The following is a 21,957-nucleotide window of genomic DNA, read 5'->3' on the forward strand; positions in this document are numbered from 1 at the left end:
CTTATCAAGTTTTATTGTAAGGGGAAATGGGGAGACATTTTTTTTTAAACGGGCGGTGCCACGTGTTATGTAGAAAAGTAATTTATCTGAAATGAAATGTACAATTGAAGCTCACGCTGAGTATATAATGTTCGGTTACACCCGAACTTAGACACCTTTACTTGTTTTTATTTTTTTTTTAGAATATCTTAAATGTTTTGTTTAGAATATTTTACGTGTTTTATATTGACGCATACAAAATATTAATTTGACACAAAAACAGGCACTATGACTATTACGGCGACCACCTACACACAGACTTTCATATACACCTGCTATGATAAATGAAGCAAAAATGATGAGCAAAAAAAGTCACTCATACGCGGTGTTGTCCGGTATTAATATTTCGTTTTAGCTGAAATCATTTTCGTTTCTTTGACTGGTGGCTTCACATTTTTTAATTAAAAAATAATAATGAAAAAATGTTGGCCCATATTGGCACCGTTTGTGCTTTTATTTACTAAATTTTTTGTAGTTTGTTGTTCAGTTTATGCCGAATTGTTTATGACGGTCTTATTTTCTTTAAGCTTCACACTCTTTGTGCATATTTTTTCTCTACATATGAAGTTCTATGACTACATTGTATGTGTATTGATTAAAAACAGGTGCATTTTTGTATGTATGTGAATTATGGATGATCGTCTGGCAAGGTGTTTTGGTGGTGTGGTATTAATTCGCCCATTCGATGCTTGTGTAAATTTTGTTGATTATGTATTACAAAAGCGATCCACAGTGGGCAGTAATGCAGAATTTCTCTGAAATTTCTATTTCTAGACAACGAAGAGGCCGTGTACAGTAAATCTAAATAAAACGATATTTATAAAAACCAAAAATTCAAACCTTGAACATCCAAAAAATAAACACAAATATATTAATAAAGAAATGGAGAAAAAACAAGTGAGAACGTGATGCCCTTGGTTGTATCTGTTAAATTGGAAAACATCCGCTATACAACAGCAAGTTTTCAAAATAGTAACAACAATATTTTTCCACAGAACGCACAGTGATCGATCTGTCATCGTTGGTCAATTTTTAAAGTTTAATAAAAAGAGAGTCTTCTTGGTTAATGGTACTTCACTTAGGATGTAATCGCCTCGTAAACGTCGGATAACAATACAACCCTCTTTTGATGACGAACCATGCAAACATTTAAAGGCCTATAATATTAGAGTAATCATCTGGAATATTCGTTCCCTGGGTGTTGAGTGTTGATACGCGGCTGGTTGATGTACTCGTGAAAGGAAACATTGACATCATCACCGTCCCAGAGATGCGATGGACAAAATATGACAACAAAGGGGTAAAATAAGAATGACACTTTTACTGGAGTGGAAATGAAAAAGAGCAGTTGCGGTGTCGGATTTATGGTATCTGTCGCCTCGTATTCTCTTTTACCCGCCATTCGCATATATACGACATTTTTCAACATAACGTGTCGACGGAGGAGACGTTAGATGAAGTAACATATGCATTCCTCGGGCGTCTGGAACGCAACGAAGATGTTTTTGGTGCTACACTGGTTAAGCTCAGCCTCCAAAACGAGACCCTCACTAATGTGTGGCTGATCGACTTCATCATTGCCCGAAACATGGTCATATGCGGTACTAAGTTAAATCATAAAAATATACATACATCACGATACTTGAGGGCCCTTGATCGAAATAAAGGCAATCAGATCGACCATGTTAACATAGACGGACAGCATGTTTCCAGTGTTTTTGATATATGCAAGACCCGAGTACCTAATAACCACTCGGATCACTATCTCATTGTGCTAAAATGCGCGCAAGTTTCTTCCCACAAGGAAAGCTAGATGTTGTAAGGCTGAAAGCGTAGCAAAATCTACTCTCACACCTACTCTCTGAGAGCACAAATCTGTCCAACGGAAGGTGGGAGCAGCGCAAACATATCTCTCAAGCACTTCGTACCGCTCTGAATAAAAAATGGTTTATCGACTACCACAGAAAAATAACTAGTACGATGAACCGAAAGAAAGGACGTATTCTATAAAGCAACGTTGAGATCGAACGACACAAGAAGAGTGAGTGGTTAATGCTACCATAAGTTGAAAAACAAAAATATGCGCCTTTCAACAAAAACTTTTCCCGCACATTTTACCAAAAAAATTAGGCAACAGATGGAAGGTTATAAACCCGTGCAAACTGCTGTAAAAATTAAAAAGGCGATCTTAAAACAGATGTCCAGAGTTCTTAGATTATAGGAAGAACAACTGTCCGTCCAGAAAAAATGACGAAAGATCTGGAAAATAAGATTCAATGACGAGTTGTATATGCTTTATTTGGACATCAATATAGTCCAGCAAATCAAACCACAGAGGCAAGGCAATGTTATGTGAATGATAGATGAAGCTACTGCAAAAAAGGTACTCTTATTGGGACATTACTATGTAATCCGGGTAAGACAGCCGTGACCACTTCATTGGAAGAAATGTAACCCAAGATGTAAACCAAGCAAAAAGCTTATTTTTTTACTAAATTTCAACTAATCCGCATCATTAATAAGATATTTAGAACAGGTGGGCCACTCGCTCACTCTCCTGAAAGAAAGGCTTCTCAAGTATGTATCCAGTCAAAGAAGCACCCCTTTATATCTATCTAACTTGTCGGGAAAAATGTGATGTCAGAGGTTATACGTACTAAAATAGTTTTACTAAACCTACCGTGGTAATCGTTACTTTTATTAATATTTTAATAATCAGTATAATGCTTTAAATGTTATTTTTCATATACGAGTTTTGTAATAATTATAAACCCAACGGATTAATACCCTCCAAAGCCCTCCCTACTGACACGAGGGGCGCATCCGCATGACGCACGGATTTTGTTTTTGCGGAGTTGCTGATAGGCGGAGGTTTGTTAAGCGTCGAGATCTAAAACTGCTCAGCTACAGAATAAAAATCATCAGCTGAGTATTGTACAAAAGACTTGGAAATTATACATATAGTAAATTGTTAAATAAGTAACGCTTTTAGCACATAAAGATTTTTTTATTTTAATTTTATTTTTTTTGATTTTGTTACGAGTTAAGATAGGATAGGACAGTTTTCTTTATAGTAAAAAGTGAATCCGTTAGATCAAGTGAATTCGAATGAGAGTTAAAATCATGACACAAACACGGAAAAGGTTCATTTAATTCGAAATTATTTCTGCACCGCTTCAACATAGAAGTTTACTTCGTTCAAGTAGCTTAGCCATAAATAATACGCCTAGCATTTCTCTACGACTTGCGAGAGTTGGAAGATTGATAAGCTTTTATCGACTAGTATAAGGTGGACGATTATACGCAGAGTCCCAATGAAAATTCCTTAAAGAGAAAAGTAAAAATTGCTTCTGTATTGATTCAAGCCTATTCGCACGAACTTGATATCGCGGATTCCAGACTATTGATGCGTATTCTAGTATCGGTCTAACTAATGTGGTAAAAAGGGCTTTGGCTGCATACGGGTCACTAAATTCTTCAGACCATCGCTTCACGAATGATAGAACACCTCTAGCCTTATTCACAGTAGTCATAATATGAGCCTATATATGTATATAAAATGACAACATTATAAAAATATTCCTATAAGAGAGCTTAGATTGTAAAGTGTTGCTGATGTATGTACATGGCGGGAAAAAATTTAAAATTTTGATTTTGATTTTTAGTAGGTGGCAACCTTGCTTGAACATCCTAAGTAGCAACACCCATCTATTAGCTGAGTTATCTTTGAGATAGTAGCGGATATAACTAAAAAATAAATGCAATAAAGATAAGATAACCTACCGAGATTTCAGACCGAGCTTCTCTTTTTATACTCAGTTGAGCAGAGCTCACAGAGTATATAAACTTTGATTGGATAACGTTTGGTTGTACAGGCATAAGCATAAGGGAATCGAAATAGATATAGACTTTCATATATCAAAATCATTAGGATGGAATAAAAATTTGATTGAACCAAGTCCGTCCATCCGTCAGGTTCCTGGGCACTCATCTCAGATCGCTATTTAAAACGAACGATATCGGACTATAATCACGCCCACTTTTTCGATATTGAAAATTTCGAAAAACGGAAAAAGTGCTATAATTCATTACCAAAGACGGATAAAGCGATGAAACTTGGTAGGCGAGTTGAACTTATGACGCAGAATAGAAAATTGGTAAAATTTTGGACAATGGGTGTGGCACCGCCCACTTTTAAAAGAAGGTAATTTAAAACTTTACAAGCTGTAATTTGGCAGTCGTTGAAGATATAGATGAAATTTGGCAGGAACGTTACTCCTATTACTATATGTATGCTTAATGAAAATTAGCAAATCGGAGAACTTAAAAAAATTTTTTTTAAAGTAAAATTTTAACAAAAAATTTAATATCTTTACAGTATATAAGTAAATTATGTCAACATTCAACTCCAGTAATGATATGGTGCAAAAAATACAAAAATAAAAGAAAATTTCAAAATGGGCGTGGCTCCGCCCTTTGTCATTTAATTTGTCTAGAATACTTTTAATGCCATAAGTCCAACAAAAATTTACCAATCCTTATGAAATTTGGTAGGGGCTTAGACTCTAGGACGATAACTTATTTCTGTGAAAAAGGAAGAAATCGGTTGAAGCCACGCCCAGTTTTTATACACAGTCGACCGTCTGTCCTTCCGCTCGGCCGTTAACATGATAACTTGAGCAAAAATCGATATATCTTTACTAAGCTCAGTTCACGTACTTATCCGAACTCACTTTGAATTGGTATAAAAAATGGCCGAAATCCGACTATGAGTACGCATACTTTTTCAATATCGAAGATTACAAAAAATGAAAAAAATACCATAATTCTATACCAAATACGAAAGAAGGGATGAAACATGGTAATTGGATTGGTTTATTGACACAAAATATAACTTTAGAAAAAAACTTTGTACAATGGGTGTGACACCTACCATATTAAGTAGAAGCAAATGAAAAAGTTCTGCGAAATAAAAAACCCTTAAAATCTTGGCAGGAATACTGTTCGTGGTATTACATATATAAATAAATTAGCGGTATCCAACAAATGATGTTCTGGGTCACCCTGGTCCACATTTTGTTCGATATCTGGAAAACGCCTTCACATACACAACTAGCACCACTCCCTTTTAAAACCCTCATTAATACCTTTAATTTGATACCCATATCGTACAAACACATTCTAGAGTCAGCCTGGTCCACCTTTATGGCGATATATCGAAAAGGCGTCCACCTATAGAACTAAGCCCCACGCCCTTTTAAAATACTCATTAACACCTTTCGTTTGATACCCATATTGTACAAACATATTCTAGAGTCACACCTGGTCCACCATTATGGCGATATTTTGAAAAGGCGACCATATATAGAAAAAGGCCCACTCCCTTTTAAAACGACTCACTAACACCTTTCATTTGATACCCATATTGTACAAACGCATTGTAGAGTCACCCCTGGCCCACCTTTGTGGCGACATCTCAAAACGGCGTCCACCTATGGAACTAAGGATCACTCCATTTTAAAACATTCATTCACACCTTTCATTTGATACCCATTTCGTACAAACAAATTCTAGAGTCAAATCTGATCCACCTTTAAGGCGATATCCCTAAATGGCGTCCACCTATAGAACTATGGCCCACTCCCTCATAAAATACTCTTTAATGCCTTTCGTTTGATACATATGTCATACAAACTCATTCCAGGGTTACCCTCGGTTCATTTTCCTACATGGTTATTTTCCCTTATGTTGTCGCCATAGCTCTCAACTTAGTATGTAATGTTCGATTACACCCGAACTTAATCTTCCTTACTTACTTACTTACTTACTTAATTGGCGCTTAACCGTCTAAACGGTTATGGCCGTCCAACAAGGCGCGCCAGTCGCTCCTTCGCTCCGCCAACCGGCGCCAATTGGTCACACCAAGGGAGTTTAAATCGTTTTCCACCTGGTCCTTCCAACGGAGTGGGGGCCGCCCTCTACCTCTGCTTCCATAGGCGGGTTCCGATAGAAACACTTTCTTGGCCGGAGCATCATCTTTCATTCGCATAACATGGTCTAGCCAGCGCAGCCGCTGCGTTTTAATTCGCTGGACTATGTTGATGTCTGCGTATAGCTCGTACAGCTCATCATTAAATCTTCTTCGGTACTCGCCATCGTCAACGCGTAGAGGTCCATAAATCTTTCGAAGAACTTTTCTCTCGAACACTCCCAAAGCCGCTTCATCTGCTGTTGTCATGGTCCATGCTTCTGCCCCATATAGCAGGACGGGTACGATAAGTGACTTGTAGAGTATGATTTTCGTTCGCCGAGAGAGGACTTTACTTTTCAATTGCCTACCTAGTCCAAAGTAGAATTTATTGGCAATATTGATTCTTCGCTGGATTTCAGTGCTGATGTTGTTGCTAGTATTGATGCTGGTTCCCAAATAAACGAAGTCTTTTACTATTTCGAAATTATGGCTGCCAACAGTAGCGTGGTTGCCAAGGCGCATATGCGCTGACTCTTTGCTCGATGACAGCAGGTACTTCGTTTTGTCCTCATTCACCATCAAACCCATCTTTACCGCTTCTTTTTCCAGCTTGGAGTAAGCAGAACTAACAGCGCGGGTGTTTAGGCCGATGATATCAATGTCATCAGCATATGCCAGTAATTGCACGCTTTTATAGAATATTGTTCCAGTGCGGTTAAGTTCTGCAGCTAGTATAATTTTCTCCAGCATCAAATTAAAGAAATCGCACGATAGGGGGTCACCCTGTCTGAAACCTCGTTTAGTTTCGAACGGCTCGGAGAGGTCCTTCCCAATTCTGACTGAGCTGATGGTGTTGCTCAACGTCATTTTGCACAGCCGTATAAGTTTTGCGGGGAAACCAAATTCAGACATAGCGGCATATAGGCAGCTCCTTTTCGTGCTGTCGAAGGCGGCTTTAAAGTCGACGAAGAGGTGATGTGTGTCGATTCTCTTTTCACAGGTTTTTTCCAAGATTTGGCGCATTGTGAAAATCTGGTCGATGGTAGATTTACCAAGTCTGAAGCCGCACTGATAAGGTCCAATCAGCCGGTTCACGGTGGGCTTCAATCTTTCGCACAATACACTTGAAAGGACCTTATATGCGATATTAAGAAGGCTGATTCCACGATAGTTGGTGCATTTTGCAGTATCCCCCTTCTTGTGGACTGGGCAAAGAACACTTAGATTCCAACCGTCGGGCATGCTTTCGTCCGCCCATATTTTGCTAAGAAGCTGCTGCATGCGCCTTACCAACTCCTCGCCACCGAACTTGAATAGCTCCGCAGGCAATCCATCAGCGCCCACGGCCTTGTTGTTTTTCAATCTGGTTATTGCTATTCTAACTTCGTCATAATCGGGCGGGGGGACATATATTCCATCATCATCGATTGCGGGATCGGGTTCTTCATCTCTGCGCGGTGAGTTGCTGCCTCCATTTAGGAGAGCAGAGAAGTGTTCCCTCCATAATCTAAGCAATATCTGGACATCAGTTACAAGGTCGCCGTTTTCATTCCTACAGGAGTTTGCCCCGGTCTTAAAACTTTCCGTCCGTCGCCGTATTTTTTGGTAAAATTTTCGGGCGTTATTCCTGGTGGCTAGCAGCTCAAGCTCCTCGCACTCACGCCTTTCTGCTTCTGCTTTTTTCTTCCTGAAAGGCGTCTCGCTTCCCTTTTCAACTCACGATAGCGTTCACACACTCCTCTTGTCGCGCTCGCTTTTAACGTAGCCCTGTAGGCAGCGTCTTTTCTTTCGGTTGCAACGCGGCATTCTTCATCATACCAGTTGTTTTTTCGTGGCCGCCGGTAACCAATTTTTTCTCGGCGGCGGTACGAAGTGCTTTGGAGATATGCTCCCACTACTCCTGTATTCCTTCAGGATGAGTTATGCCCTCAGAGAGCAGGTGTGAGAGTCGAGTTGCGAAATCATTGGCAGTCTGTTGTGATTGAAGCTTTTCGACGTCTAGCTTTCCTTGTGTTTTTTGTTCCTTGTTTTTAGCCGCGTTGAGGCGGGTGCGTATTTTGGCTGCAACGAGATAATGGTCCGAATCGATGTTAGGTCCTCGGATCGTGCGCACATCTAAAACACTGGAGGCATGCAGTCCGTCTATCACAACGTGATCGATCTGATTGCGAGTATTTCGATCAGGAGACAGCCATGTAGCTTGATGTATCTTTTTATGGATGAACCTCGTGCTTGATATGACCATGTTTCGAGCACCGGCAAAGTCAATCAGCCTCAGTCCGTTAGGAGAAGTTTCATTGTGTAGGCTGAACTTTCCGACTGTAGGGCCAAAAACACCTTCTTTGCCCACCCTGGCGTTAAAGTCGCCAAGCACGACTTTTATATCATGACGGGGGCAGTGCTCGTATGTGCGTTCTAATTGTTCATAAAAAGTGTCTTTCACCTCATCGTCTTTCTCCTCTGTCGGCGCATGTGCGCAGATGGATGATATATTAAAAAATTTTGCTTTTATTCGGATAGCGGCGAGACCCTCGTCTACAGGCGTGAACGCCAGCACTTGGCGACAAAGTCTCTCTGCCACCACGAATCCGACGCCGAAACTTCGCTTATTCGCATGGCCACTCCAATATATGTCACAATTTTTGATCTTTTTTCTTCCTTGCTTCGTCCAACGCATTTCTTGGATGGCGGTGATGTCAGATTTTGCTTTGACGAGGACATCAACCAGCCGGGCATCTGCACCAATCCCATTCAGGGAGCGGACGTTCCAGGTGCATGCCCTCAATTCATTGTCCTTCAAACGTTTGCCATGGTCGTCATCAATAGAGAGTGTATTTATCCGAGGCTTGTTGTTATATTTCATTGGAGTATGGTTTTACGTGGCGGGTCCCAAGTCCAGCGTACAACCCGCTCAGCGGGGGTGAAAATATTACTTGGCACGTTTATATAGCGAGCCGCTTGCTCCAAGACAGACGCCCGCTTGCAGCCGCACCTAGAGGTGTACAGACGCTGCCGATGAGATCTCCCCCGGCTAGCCCTTAAACCGATTATGTCAGAGTGGCCTAGCCAGGTTGTCGCCTTCTCACATTAGCTCACCGCTAAACGGGTGTTTAGCGGCTACCCAGAGGATACTTGGCCGCAAGCGACCGGCAGTAGTGAGCTGCTTGAACCGCATGCAAAAAATCGCTCTGGCCATTCCCAGGTGAATGGCGGTCAGAAACTTTCCCCACTTTCGTGGACTTCTACACACGGCCCACCCTCCAATAAATAGATATTAACATTATAAACATATCCTCACAAGCAAGCCCTTAATAAAAAGCTAAGAATGTATCGTGTGGAAAAAATTCATGCAAATATGTAGGTCAGTCCGCTTTCGACGAAGTGACAGATATATAAATGAATAAATTTCATATGGTTAGGTGGCAACCTCTGGAGGCAGCCTCACTTAGAAATACTTTTATTGAAATACGACGTTAAATACCTTTTAATTGATACCCATATTGGCCTACCTCATTAATGAAAAATAAATATCCAATAGGTGGCAACATTGTGAATATAATTAGTTGGGTAGGTTAAGGAATTGCATACAAAGTAACAACACAAAGTAAGCTTGTTGAGTTCGCTAACCGGTTCGAGCTGAAATCTCTAGAGGAACTGTCAACTAAAAATAAGGGGACTATTGTAAACGAGCGATTGAAAAGTACATACAAGACTGCAGATAAAAGAAAATAACAAAATAACAGTGTGGCGGCAGGGTGACATGCAAACAAACAAACATACACATTCCATGTATTTTATTTTTGTAATCAATTCCCTGGTTAAGTATCAAAAACAGATTGAGCCAGAAGTAGCAATGTCAAAGCAGCTAAAAAAGTACCAATTAGCTGATTTCCTGCCACCACATGTATGGCTCCCCGAAGATGAAAGTGTTTAGCTAGTTGCAGTGTTTTTTTCAAGCTCGCTTTCGAAAAAAAGCAACTATTATTAGTGGCCAAATTTGGAAAAACCGTCTTAGACTGTAACACGCTTCATTCAAATCGGGTGGGCCTTTTTCCAGATCCTTCAAATATACATACATACTAGAGATATACGCCGCCGATTTTGTCGTTTTTCGCACGCCGCCGCCGAATGTCAAAAATATCGGCGCCGCGGCGGCGGCGGCGTCCGGCGCGTTAATATATTTTCTACTCGTTTAAGACTGTTTAGGCCATTTATTGTTCATGTCGAAAATTTGTCGGATATGGTGGAAAGTGGTGTTAACGGATGCGCATCACTGCCAGTTATAAGGAACTAATTGCGAAATTTAACTCTTTCTAACTGTTCAAATGTTATTTAAACAAATTGGCTTTCGATGTCAGCTTAACACGGACTGCATCACCCGATTCACAAAGTTATTAAAACAAGACACTAAAAGAAAAGTTATATAATAGATTTATATGGTCACTTTGCATATTCTTTTTCAAAAAATTAATAATTAGCAATGAATTCAAATAAAATGACCCAAGGTGAACATGTTTTCAAATTGTCCTTTAGTTGTTAAAAAAGCAAAATACCCGAAAAAGGTGCCGATTTTTTTTAGAAATTTTATATTGCGATTGGCTGAAAGAATAAGCGAAATCAGTGATGCAAAATCCTTTAGTAGGTTTTATGGGCATAAAAGCTCCTGAAATGGTCCTGAACTCATACTTAAGTTGGGGATATAGGTACGTATGAGAAGAGTTTGAAAAATCCATGGGCTTTCATTCAAACATCTGTTGCTTATTTGCGAAACTATACAATAGCGTCTGAAATGTTAATTTTGATTTTCACACTTAATCCTTCAACACCCAAGTATCCCGGTTTGACATTTCCTAAAGTTGGCGGCCCTATGCAAAACTAGTCCCCTGGATTGAATCTCATAGATTATAGCCTATCAACCAAGTTTAAATATCACCTACACGTTACGGCTCCTTTTACAAATGTGAATAAGTAGCACATTCCCAAGACAGTCGAACTAATGACTGTGTGTTCTACTACCCTAACGTAGTGGACAGTCGAACTAGTCTGAAAACTGAAGCTACGCGGTCATCCATAATGAGCTCTTATATCATAAGGCCTGAAAACAGCAGTTAACAGCTTTCATCTTAAAATCGGTCGGCTGTCATTCTAAAATATCGTTTTGATTTAACGAAGACTATTGAAATCTATGTTGTGAACACAAACATCTTTAAACTTTGGTCTACATTTTAAAAACTTTATCCAGGGTCCTTGTAAAATTTTAATTATGTAGATGCGTAGAGGATTATACGATTTTCACCCATGATGCAATGACATCCACTTAGACTGCTTATGATTTCGAGGGCGGCATCTTTGGCCGAATAGTCGCTCCTAACATTTCAAGGTATTTCGCTGGCAGCATAGCGCGTAAAACATCCGTTAGAAAGTTTTCGGAGCTACACCTAGAGCTGCTAGGAAAGTGACGTCAACGAAGGTATGAGTTCGAAGTCGCACTCCTATAGCTTCTGTGCTGGCATATGGTGTGAGCGTCAGGAGACATAGTAGCGACTGGTGGTCAGGATTGCTACTGTTCGCATATCGGAAATTGTAGCTCTTAAAAACAGCCGAAAAAAGGCGCCCTGTGCCACGAGAGTCATGAGTATTAATAGACTATTAATAGCAAATGGTTTAAAGAAATTGTGTTTGCGACGATTATTAAAAGTTACCCACAGGTGAAACTACGCTTTGCACGAGATATACGGACAAAAGTGTGACCATTTTATGTATCTCTATTTCTTTTCAGCAGACGCAGCAGTACCAATACCAAAGACCGGCGTTAGGTTCGAAGCCTCTCTGGAGTAAGAGAATGAGGGACAATCCCTCCGCAAGGAGCTACTCCTGAACATTTTTGAACGATCTGCAAAATTTTGAGGCAAAAACCCCGGACATTTCCGAAATGGCCAAAACGCTGATTTCCTTAAATACATACAAACAAAGCCTTTCCTAAATATTCCTTTTTTAAATAGAAAGATCAAGCTTTTTAAAGTAAGAACACTGGCGTACACCGGCGCGGCGGCGGCCTACGCCGCCGCCGCCGATGAAGTGATCGGCGTAAACCTCTAATACATACGTCCATATAAACAAAAATAAAAAAAATTTTCGTTTAAAGTTGTAAGATATGCCTCATTTGATGCCTTTATATACGGTTTTTGAATGAACTTCAAACGACTCCACTGTGCGCCGTATGCTTTTAGTGAAAACTGAAAATAAATTTGTTGCATTCAGTTACTTTTACAAAGACATATGTTGTATATATGTATATATATATATATTTATACATGGGTATGTGCACTAAAAGAGCTCAACGTAACAACATAAATATGTATACAAATTATTGGCATCTTCTTTTTTTAATTAATAAAATTTTTTGGAATAATAATTTCTAGTTGCGATCTTTGTTCATATATTCTTAATTGATTTTGTTATTTTCCGTAACACAACGCACTTCTTTAAATGCAAAATTGATTTTCGGCAACTTTTTTTTATATTTTGCTTTTTTACTTTCTCTGGTTTTTCACTTTATCTGTTTTTATTTGATTTTTATATTTTTTTACACTTTTTTCGTTCACCTTGACCGACGCTTTTCACCGTGTTCTACTTATGACCCACTCTTCAATACTAAAAGGAACATCTCGTTCATGTCTCGTTCACTAACTCTTAAGCATGTTGTTTATCGTCCGTCTGTCTGATCGTATAGCTGCAGTTCGCACGAATGTTTCCACATATTTAAAAAAAAAAAAATATTTTGTTGTATCTTTTCGAAATCACTAGTGTGAATATTCATGCATGTTGTATTTTGAAATGCTATTTTATAAATAGCTCAATGCAGAGAGCTTCATAGTGAGAAATTTTAGTAATATTCTCATTAACGCATACGTGAACGTAATGGGTTGCCATTGAACACATTACAGAAATGGCGAGAAATTTTTGGTAATGACCTTTGAAAACTTATATATATTTGCATTTTGCAATTGCGCTTCCAGATAGATGAGGGGGTAGTGGTCTTGATTCTAACACTTTTTCACTTTATTTCATAGATGGCAGCTCGACTTCATACTTTGACAACAATTAAAACATCAGCTAAGCTTGATGCCACAGAGACACAGCCTGTTGCCATTAACCCTCCTCTTTCCCTTTCGAAGCAGGGATAAAACCAAGTCAATGATGTCATATTCTACAATCTATACAGTGCTAAGGGTACAAAAGTGATGGAGTCTCTTAACATCCCATTTCGGTCAGGTTTATTTAGGTACTCCTAATTTTTGTAGCAACCTTTCGTTGGCTTGACGGCAGATGTATTATTTTTACATTACCTTGCATATGACTAAAGGCATACCTAAGCTTTATTTTTCAGGAATAATCTGTTTGGTCGAACCCTGCCTAGAAATTTTGTGTGCAATACAGTTCCCCCCAGTTTACACGATTCTGTTGGACCATATCTTGACGATCTCGGCGACAGTTTAGTTTTAGTTGAGAATTAAATGATTAAGAGTCAAGGAATTTAACAGTCGTTTGGCTGTCGCTAAAAAATATATATATTTTCCGGCCGACAGAGTGTATTAGTATCCAAGCTGTGGCTTTTATGGCAGCTGCAACTTATGCCTGAAAGGCAATACAAGGATTACGTAGTCTGAAAGGGGATTGAAGGTCTCGCTAATTTAAATATACTCCTCTCCAAACCCTACCGTTTAACTTAGAACCGTAGTTGTATATGGAAAAACTTTCGTCAGCAGCGAAACATTGATCCGAATCCATCCAATCGTCCTTGTTGGGAATGTTAAGCATAAAGTGGCTGTCCGAAAATATTGTGGTGGCGCAGCGGTCTCTGTTTCGAGGAAGAAAACTGAAATTTATTCCTTTTGATTTGTTGATTTTCCAACTGGACGGATATTTGATGGTTACTGGAAAGATTTCCCGTCATTCCCTGTCAAATTTTTTTTTCGAAAAACGACACTGATGATAGCGTAACACCAAAAGCGATTTGTCTTCAAATTGAATTTGACAAGGTGCGACGGAAAATCGTTCCAATATACACCAAAACTGCAACTGTTTGGTATGCTAAAGTGTCCTATGATTTTTTTACTCCAACTAGATGACTTTCTTAAACGCACTACTTACGCTGATATTACTAGATCTGTGAATGTTACCCAATAAGCTTAAATTTAATGTGTTGCTCAAAGCTGGCCACAATACGACTTCCACTACAGCAGCATAGGTCGAATATTCGTGATATAAATCCATCTATATGTTGAGAGTTATCCTCCCAGTTAAGCATTTTGCTCTCAGAAAAATGCCTAAAAGTTTGGCCTTATCGGCTAAGTTAAGGATCACACTATTTAGTTCTAGTAGGTCTAACGGTGGCATTTTGTACCGCTTAGTGTACAAGACAAGCTCCACTTTGACAGAATCGACGCTGAGTCCGCTTCGGGAGTCCGTTCCAGTGGGAGTAACAGTGGAATCGAGAATTGGAGTGGGATTCGGACTGGTGGGTCGCTGAACTGTTATTAGTAAAGCCACAAGCTATGTAATATATAAGCTTCGACGCAACTGGTTTGATACTTAACATGTCAGATGATTTACAATAAATAAAAGAATTTTACATATGCACATTAGTTTTTCTCTCAGCTGCATTATTCAAGGGTTAATAGACTCACTCAACATTAAAATTCTTAGCTAGGAAGATAGAGATGTACTCGCGCTCTCAAAATCGAATCGCGGAATTTCGCTAGGAAAATGTTGACTTTAATTATAGCAAAGAATTTAGTGGCGTTAACAAACTTACATAAACAAAGGAAAACATAATGTTATACATACAAACATATATACAAACAAACAAAAATATATGTACCTTATATAAAGCTTATTTTATTAAATAACAAGTAAAGGTGTCTAAGTGCGGGTGTAACCGAACATTATATACTCAGCGTGAGCTTCAATTGTACATTTCATTTCAGATAAATTACTTTTCTACATAACACGTGGCATCGCCCGTTTAAAAAAAATGTCTCCCCATTTCCTCTTACAATAAAACTTGATACGTGAAATATAATTGATTCAAAACTATTTTTTTCTAAGTTATAGCTTCTTATTATAGCCTACGACCCTTTTAAACTTGTTTTTTATCTAAGTTGCCATGGTCTTAAAGTGATCCCGTCCATTTTTACTAGAAATCTTTTCTGCTATAAGGAAAATTTGTATACCCAATTTTATTACGATCCGTTAATTTTTGAGCCATGGCTCCCGAAACATAGAAATTGATTAGTCATAAAAGGGGCGGTGCCACTCCCATTTTTTAATTTTTGAAGTTTTTCCTATTTATTGTTATAAATTCACTTGGGAAATGAAATACCATTGGTATAAAGCTCTTTTTCGTTAAGATATAGCTTATTATTTTCGTCTACTACCCTTTTAAAAATCTTTATTATAAAAGTGGGCGTGGTCTTTAACCGATCTCGTCCATTTTTTCTAGAAATATTTCCTGCTGTAAGGAAAATTTGTGTACCCAATTTAATTACGATCCTTTAATTTTCTTTGAGTTATGGCTCCCGAAACATAGAAAATTGCTTAGTCATAAAAGGGCGGTGCCACACCCATTTTTTAGATTTGAATATTTTCCTATTTATTGTTATAAATCCACTTGAAATACCATTGAAGTAAAGCTCTCTTTTGCAGAGATATAGCTTATTTTATTCGTCCACGGCCCTTTTAAATATCTTTTATATAAAAGTGGGCGTGGTCCTTAACCGATTTCCTTCTTTTTTCTTCAAAACATTCGTTATAGTAAAGAAAACCTCTCTGCCGAATTTTTTTGCGATAGGTTTACCGATTTTTGATTTATGTTTAATAATATTTGTAAAATTGATTTTATCACAAATGGGCGGTGCCACGCCCATTTAAAAAAAATTTTCAGATTTTTATCAAGAGTTTCAATATCAGTCCATAGGTCAAATTTCACCATTCGAGGTGTATTATTTACTAAATTATCAGGTTGTTTGTGTTTTCCAAAATGTTATATATATAAAAAGTGGGTGTGGTTATCTTCCGATTTCCCACATTTTCAATACCAATCTATTCTGGGTCCAGATAAGCTCGCGTACCAAATTTGGTGAAGATATTTACTCTAGTTATCGTGTTAACGGACAGACGGACGGACGGACATGGCTCAATCAAATTTTTTTTGACACTGATGATTTTGATATATGGAAGTCTATATCTATTTCGATTCCTTTATACCTGTACAACGAACCGTTATCCAATCAAAGTGTGCGAAGCACGCTGCGTATAAAAAGTTTGATTTAAGTGATGATATTTATTGAATATTTGGCAATACTACGCTCCCTCAGAAGAAGGTGCAAAATAGCACCGAAAAGCATCGGAGAAAAAGGGAAACTCAGTTGTTTGCCTTATAATTTGAAATATTGGCCCGTCATCAAAAAAATCAACAAAAAGTTTGATTTAATTTCAACCTTGACATGCTTAGCGTTAAAGTATGCGACAAGCTAAAATATTCAATATTGTAACGAATTTTCGGAAATTCCGCTTATTTGCAGCCTCCTTCTAACGTTCAAATCACTAAACTGTTGAATAGATAACTCCACTATTCAATAATGCAAAATGGACTTTAATATAGTACTTCACAATAACACTTCTACTGCTCAATAGATAGCGTGATTAAATCAAACTGTTTACTCGTACTTCAGCTGCTGCTGCTGCCTTTATACTTTTTGGTTTCCTCGTTGACATATTTCTATGCGTTTCTATTTCTAGAATTTACTAGTTAGTTACCAGCTATACCTACGTTTATAGCTTCTCATATGCGCGTGAATATGTGAATGATACTTGCACAAATTATTGCCTACATTTGTGAGCATCTCAGATAAGATATATGCATGTGTTTGTGCGTTTTCTCTCCGCTGCGTGTACGTACATATGTGTAGACATAACGATTGATTCCTTTATGTAGATACAAGTGACTGCTTGCATTTTTGTTGTTGTGGCTGTATTTACTTAGTGTCAGATTAGTGATATGAGTATCACTTAGTGGCACTAAAATTCGTCACAATATTAATTATTATCAATCAAAATAAGGTCACCTCTACGATATGTTGCTGTTGCTAAAAATTGTAAAAGGCGGCAAAATAAATAACTTCTTATTAATATAAAAGATTTTAGACCTTATTGTACTAATACTCTTTTTGCAATAAATGAAATGAAAAAATTTGAAAAAGTTTAAGGTATATATCAAAAAATAATCAATTTTTTTCGAAAAAACATCGATTTGTTATCGGAGTATTCTCCATTTGTGTTCGAAAAATTTTGATTTGCATTAGACAAGTTATCGACTTACTAAATAAAAAGTATCAATTATTTATGGTAAAGTTATCGATATATTATCAATAAGTTATCGTTATGTTATCAAAATGTTACCGATTTGTTAACGAAAGTTAATCATGTTGTAATCAAAGTGAAAACAATTTGTTATGGGAGTGTTGTCGAAATGTTATCGACCGCTCAATGGTTTGTTATGAAACAGGTACTGCAAAGCCGATAAGTGGCTGCCAACCTGGGACTTAAAGCCAGGGCCTTCGGTGTGCACGCTACCACCACACCATGATGCTAGCTCGATCCGGCTGGTCGATAACAAACCGATAACAAAACAATAAATTGTTGTTACCGACAAGAGGCCGACGACGATCTTTTCAACTAACCCGAATTATTTATTTCTGGTAAAATTAGCTACCTTGTGGTTTTCAACTGCCACTCTTTGGTGAGGTCTAGCTTTTTCAAAGGCATTAGTTTTCTAGACGTATGTATGTATGTTAGCTTATCGAACTTCACGAGTACTGGGTACTCATGCGTGTTTTATTATAGCTTACCCTTTTTGTTGACGGTTATAGGCATACAAAACATGTATAAATATAAATTTTCGTACTGCTTTTACTAAGTGAGAAAATTGTTGAGCTACTAAATACATGAAACAAATTTTCAATGAACGCTTTTTGCGGTAAAACAAGAGTCTTTCGCGCTGATCAATGATCAATAATCAATTGTGGTTTACTCTCCATATGATCCTTCAAATCCACAAGCACACACCGATGGGCATAGTTGGGCATAATGCATTAAGCCAAAAATGTTGATCGAAGTGGAAGCATTATCGTAATAAAAATTTTTATGCTATCATTAAAAATGTAACAGCTTTTAAGTCAGCCTTCTTATATGTAAAGACGTGACAATAGAAGAATTTGCACCGCATTCAAAGTGAAATGCAACAGGCCAAACTATGCCTTTTGTGGGTGGCATCGCGCTTCACTTGCTGAACACAAAATCTGTAAGTAATAACAGCAACAAGCGACAAAGTAATGACAGCTGATAATATGAACACATGCACGCAAAGAAATACACTTGGGAGCAAAACTTTGTCAATAACAGAAAATAATTACTTTTAATATGAATAAATAATTGTTCTTCTAATTTTATAATTTAATAATGGAAGTAGAGGGATAGAGACAGGAAGGATGATATTAATAAGGATGGGTGACAGTGAGAGGAAGATAGAGAGTGATTAAGTATAGGGTGATGGAAAGAGAAAAGAGAAGGGGTGAGGGGAAAAACCTGAGGAAAAGTTATTGAATGAGAAAACAGAAAAGATGGGAGTTAAAAAAGTAATAGAGAGCTATGAAACTCCACTTTATTCTTTTACAATTATGTGAATAAATCAATCATCGAGCATAGCGCTTTTTTGAGGAATTGGCTTGAAATTCAGTACTTATAGGTACCTTTTTACTTTTCTGAGGGAGATATAGAGCGAAGAGTAAAAAAAGTGGGGGAGAGGTAGGAGTAAAACGGTTAAGGTGGGGAAGAGCATAAAAAAGAAGATATATATGAAGGCAGATAAAAAAAAACATGAGGCGGAGGATGCAGTGTAAAACAAGAGGCGATAGAGAAGAAGAAGACTAAGCAATAGACACTTTTTTAAACTTTTTTCAGGCTGGTAAATCGGAGAACGGGAGGGACAATATCTGCTGCTATCTTCAATGAAAGAAGACGAATAATGTGACTGTTGCTGGGAAAGGCGGTAGAGCACGTTTCGTACTAAGAACCCAAAATATCTCAGATATCCCAGGGCAAAAGAAAACCTTTAGACCTTTAAAGAATAATGAAGGTATTCCATTAAATAGGTGCAAAGACTGGCCGCAAAAACATCGATACACCGCAGGCGATGAACTATTTCAGCATTTGCTTAGCTGGTTTGAAGCTCACATATCCAGAAAGTGAGAGCAAGTGGCGAATGGGGCCCAAAGTTTGCACTGCCAGACACGCTCAGCTCGAGGGTGCCTACTCAAGTCAAGAGAAATGACATTTTTCCTCACATCCAGATAATTTCTATCAAAAAGAAGTCATGACTCAATTTAAAAAAATTGGAAAAGGGGTTCGCATTGCCATATCTAATGCAAACTATTAATAGAGATTATTTGGCGAAAGCATTTGCAAAACTACAAGGTCAACATCAGAGGTCCAAGGTACTAAGCTGGGTCCTCTAGTTTCTTTCTTTTTTATTAAATGAACGATACCGGGTAGTCCCTGAAATTCTGCAGCCATCACTTTTATGTCCGGGAATCTTTCAATCGTTTTGAAGATTTAGGAGTTTATATAAACTCAAAAATTTAATTCGAATTCCACAGGAACTAAATAATAATACCTAGGGGACATTCGTGAAAAATTACCAATATGGTATAAATTGCCAATTTGGTGTGTGTTTGTTCCTAGTATAACCCAACAAAGTTTGATCAACTTTCCGATTTTGGTGAAAAAAAAAAAAAAAATACACAAATTTTGAGAAAAATACATGTTTTTGTCGGAATGTCAAAAAATTACCAAAAATTGATATATGCTAAATTTGTATGAATTTTTTGTGCGATCATCGCTATTTTCTTTACACCTTTTCCAGTTTAAGTTCAGAAATTTACAATTCATGTTCAGAAAATTACAATTCAAGTTCAGAATTTCCAACTTAAATTTAGAAAATTACAATTCAAGTTCAGAAAATTGCAACTCGAGTTCAGAATTTCCAATTTAAGTTCAGAAAATTACAACTCAAGATCAAAAAATTAAAATTCAGAAAATTGCAGCTAAAGTTCAGAATTTCCAATATAAATTAAGAAAATTACAATTTAAATTCAGAAAATTACAACTCAAGTTCAGAAAACTACAATTCGAGTCGAGAATTTCCAATTTAAATTCAGAAAATTTAAAATCAAGTTCAGAGAATTACAATTCAAATTCAGAAAAAAACAATTCAAGTGCAGAAATTTACACCTCAACTTCAGAAAATTTTACTTTGCGCTTTGATGATTTTTTTTTACACATGTTCGTAAAAGCAATTGAGTAAAAACTCCTATGATTTTATTTCACTCTGTAAATGCAAAAATACATGTGCGCGGCCGAGAAAACATTTTTTTTTTCATTAATACAAAGTATAATACTTAAAAAGCGAGGCGTAATGAAATCGGAAGACAATTGTGCAATATGCCTGACGACAATCGCCTACTAAAGCGTATGTCGAGCTGTTCCGTGCAGGCATTTGTATCACACAAAATGCGCCGAAAAGTTATTGGTAGCAGTACCGAAGCTGTGTGCAATTCGCGGGGCTGAAATTGATAGTAAGTATTGCATATTCAAATAAATATGCATGTATGTATACATATGCGATTTGAATCACATAAACATATACGGAGTAATTTAAAATGAAAAAGCTCAGCAATTTTTTCAACGTTTAACAATATTAAGCAAATAATGTGATTCTTTGGCATTTAAAGACGATTAACTTCCTCAATTTTTCCCTGTTTTTTTAGCTGGCTTGAGGTCCAGAAAATGTATAAATAAAACACACCTTTTATCCGTTTCCGTATGGCGGCCACCGTGGTGTGATGGTAGCGTGCTCCGCCTATCACACCGTATGCCCTGGGTTCAACTCCCGGACAAAGCAACATCAAAATTTTAGAAATAAGATTTTTCAATTAGAAGAAAATTTTTCTAAGCGGGGTCGCCCCTCGGCAGTGTCTGGCAAGCGCTCCGATTGTATTTCTGCCATGAAAAGCTCTCAGTGAAAACTTATCTGCCTTGCAGATGCCGTTCGGAGTCGGCATAAAACATGTAGGTCCCGTCCGGCCAATTTGTAGGGAAAAATCAAGAGGAGCACGACGCAAATTTGAAGAGAAGCTCGGCCTTAGATCTCTTCGGAGGTTATCGCGCCTTACATTTATTTTTTTTTTTTTTTATTTTTATCCGTTTCTTACCAATATGTTTCGATTACACACGGTTATCGTCTTTAGGTTAAATTCGTGTGCACTTCTGTAGTGCTTGACGTGTAGTTTTTGACAGTGAAATAAGTAAAAAGGTCGTAAAAAAAACTTATAATAATCCACAATTTTAAATAACTGAAAACGTATTATTTCAAAAATTTTTTCAAAAATGCGCAATATGATATAAAACGATATAAAACCAAGATTGCATAAGACGTTAAAATTATTTAAAATTGAGGAAGTTATTCATCTTTAAATGCCAAAAAGTAACAAAATTTGCCTAAAGTTGTTAAATGTAAGTGTCCCACTATATAGGCTTGAGAATTTTTATAACAGTTTTAGCAGGAGCAACAACCGGTCTATACACATTTTATGCCCTTTTAACATTGGCATGTCATTGGAGGTGGCGTGCTGCCACACATAGCCAACTATATATATAAAGGCCTTGAGAAATATCACACCCTTGCCCTTATAGCAAGGGCATCGTGCCACAACCTGCAAACTTTGGCATACACTTTTTCTCAACATACCCAACATTGTAAATACCTTGAGAAATAGGGCCATGAGAAAGTGCTGATCAAATTGAGTACAATTGCTAAGTACATACAA

The 21,957-nt window shown here is 37.6% G+C and overlaps 1 protein-coding gene across 8 annotated transcripts in view; it reads right to left on the reverse strand.

Moving 5' to 3' along the window:
- LOC137252435 (ras-related and estrogen-regulated growth inhibitor) overlaps positions 1-12,777 on the reverse strand; it is a 53,361-nt gene extending 40,584 nt beyond the window's left edge. Inside the window, exon 1 of one of the 8 annotated variants that reach the window (XM_067788110.1) lies at positions 12,616-12,777. The gene's annotated coding sequence lies outside the window, so the exon portion shown is untranslated. Of the gene's footprint in view, positions 1-12,491 lie in introns of all 8 variants that reach the window. The other 7 variants (XM_067788114.1, XM_067788113.1, XM_067788118.1 and 4 more) reach the window with 7 other exon arrangements.
- Positions 12,778-21,957: the final 9,180 nt, after the last annotated feature.

This window comes from Eurosta solidaginis, chromosome 5 (assembly GCF_040869045.1).
Source record: "Eurosta solidaginis isolate ZX-2024a chromosome 5, ASM4086904v1, whole genome shotgun sequence".
NCBI classification, from domain to species: domain Eukaryota; kingdom Metazoa; phylum Arthropoda; class Insecta; order Diptera; family Tephritidae; genus Eurosta; species Eurosta solidaginis.